Below are 2,742 nucleotides of genomic sequence, written 5' to 3' on the forward strand. Positions count from 1 at the left end.
TGTCACTGCGGCGGCGGGGGCAGGGCGGAGCCGCGGGGCGGGGGCTGCCACGGCCCGGCCGCCCGCAGCCCAATCAGCGCCGCCCCGGCCCCGCCGCCCCGGCCCCGCCGCCCGGCCGGGGGCCCCCGCCGCCCCGGCCGGGAGACGGGAGGGAAGGAGGTGGGAGGGGAAGGGGGGGGGGGGGCCGCCCTGCCGTCCCGCACCAGGGCCGAAGCAGCCCCGCGCCCCCCGGCCAGCGGCTGATGCACCCCGCAATAAACCTTAATGAGACACACACACACTTCGCATCCCCCCCCTCCCCCAACACTCCGCATCCTCCTTTCCAATTCTCATCACCCCCCCGCGGGGACCGGGCTGGCCGGGAGCCCCGGCTCCCTATGAAACGCAGAGGGAAATGGGGGCCCTCCCGGGGCGCTGCGGTTCGCTCGGGGAAAGAGTTTGGACTTTAAAAATAAAAATTTAAAAAAAAATAAATTAAAAAAAAAAGGCGTTGTGCCCTTTCTTGCTGTTTAGTAATTATTAGTTATTATTCAGCTGTTGCACTCGGAGATTCATCGCGTTGTTATTCCAACGCTGGCTGCGGAGGGGTTTCAGCGCAGCATCCGTATCCCCCGTTAAACCCAACCCATCAGGGGCTGAAGCTGCAATAAAAAGAGAATTAAACCGAACCTTGTATGAACATCGGTGCATCCAGACGCAGCAACTTTAATAATAATCATATTCAGGTGCATAGAATAGTTATGGGGAAAATCCTTTCGTATCTTTCCAGTGAGTAAAATCATTAAAGATTCGGAGCCAGATATTCTTTTCTTTGCATGGCCAGGGAAATTAAAAAGCTACTGAGATTTTGGTGTATTTTCTTTTTTCTTCTCTTGTTGGTAGATTCTCCCCACCCCACCCCTTTTTTTTTTTTTTTTTCAGAACTAAGTGGGGTGACATGCTCCGTTGAAGGAAAAAGAATAAAAATCCTCCTTCTATAAAAAATCATGGGGCAAATTTCAGGGTTTCGGGAAACAGGATCTCAGCGTCGCTTCGCTCTTTTGAGCAACAGAGAAATTCGTGTTGTTGTTCGCCTGTGCTCCAGCCTCGGGGGTCCAGTTCGGGCCGTCGAGTGGCACAGCTGAGATGTCTGATAGCAATCTAAAAAGGAAATAGCTGCCATTTAGGAGACGTAACCGTTTCCACTATCCCTAAAATGCAAATTTATTCCTAATTTTAATGGCTGCTTCGTCAGAGAGTCTGAGCAAGGGGCTGACTAGTAAACATACCCTAGAGATGAATTATCCTTTCCTATAAGGTTATCAGCGTTAAAATTGTAGGAGCCCTTTTCAGCCGTGAAAATACAGGTATGGACAGAGAGATAATTGATTAAAAGGGGGGGGGGGGGGGGGGGAACCAAAACCCAACCCGAAACCGCCGCAGGAGCACTAACTCTCTCCACATTGGAAGAGATGGCAATTTGTCTGAGAAAAAATCATCACTACGAAAAAATTTCCCCTGCAGTGGCTGTCGCTCTGAATCGATAAGAGAGACGAAAACGCCTTATGCCTGTCACCGACGAACAGTGCTGTGGAGTTAGTTTATCTTTACATTAAATCTGGGACATATTAACTGTTCCATGGTCTAAAGTCTGTCTGCTCTGCCTGTTCCAGCCATGATTGAATCTGAAGGAAATCAGATGTGCGAGAGTGGTCGAAACGTGCTAAGCTAGAGGATCTTGCGAGAGTTTAAACGCCATCGCGGTGGGGATGAGATCGATAGGCAGAGGAAGGAAGGAAATGGATGTTATCTGCCCGAGGGCGCTCCGGCGGCCTCCCCGCCCGCCCATCTCCGACGGCACCTTCCCGCGGCTCCGCGCTCCCGCCGCCCGCGGCCGCCGGGCCACCCGCGCCACCGCCACCGGTGCGACGGCCCCGGCGGGGCCCGCGGGAGCAGGTACCGACCCCCTCCGCGGCGGCCCGGGGTGGGCGCGGAGGAGGAGGAGGAGGAAGAGGAGGAGGAGGGTGCACTCCGCGGCGGCGGGGCCCGGCGGGCGGGCGGGCGGGGGGTGTGTGTGGGGGGGCGCTTTAGGCCGAGGTTGCCTTTCTGACGGAGCGTGGCGCGAGCGGGGAGAGCGGGGTCGGCCCCGGGCGGCCGCCGGGACCTGCCGGGGCGCGACCTGCCCCCCGCCTCCGCCGGACTCTCCGCGGCGCAGCGCGGCTCCGGCGGACCGACGGACGGGGACGGAGCGGCGGGAGAGCCGCGGGGGTCCCAGAGAAGCCTCTGGGCACGGGGTTGCTGGTCCTGCCCAGTTTTTATTCCTTTCCCTCCCCCTAGAGCCAACCGCCGCGCTTCCCCGCGAAGGAGCCCCTGACCCCTCGCTCCGCGCCGCTCCGCGGGGTGCGCACAGCCCGCCCGTCCTCCGGCGGAGGGACAAACCTCCCCGATTATTGTTTGGTTCGTGGTTTGTTGTTTTTTTTTTTCCTCCCGTGAGGGTGGGCGCTCGTTGTTGATTTTTTCCTTTTCCTTGCCAGATTTCTGTAGGTTGATATGTGTCATGTTGTTTTCATTTCTTGACTTTTTAAAATAACCGGGTGGATTTAAATTTATCGAACAACCTGTGATCCATATGCCTGTCCGATTAATTTTTTTATGGGATGATGAAAGAGAGAAGAATCTCTATATATAGTGATCTGCTAATGGAATAATGTATCTATTCAAAACACCTTTCTGGGGTTACTTTTATTTCCGGACTTTCAAACG

Source organism: Phalacrocorax aristotelis, chromosome 3, assembly GCF_949628215.1.
Source record: "Phalacrocorax aristotelis chromosome 3, bGulAri2.1, whole genome shotgun sequence".
NCBI lineage: Eukaryota > Metazoa > Chordata > Aves > Suliformes > Phalacrocoracidae > Phalacrocorax > Phalacrocorax aristotelis.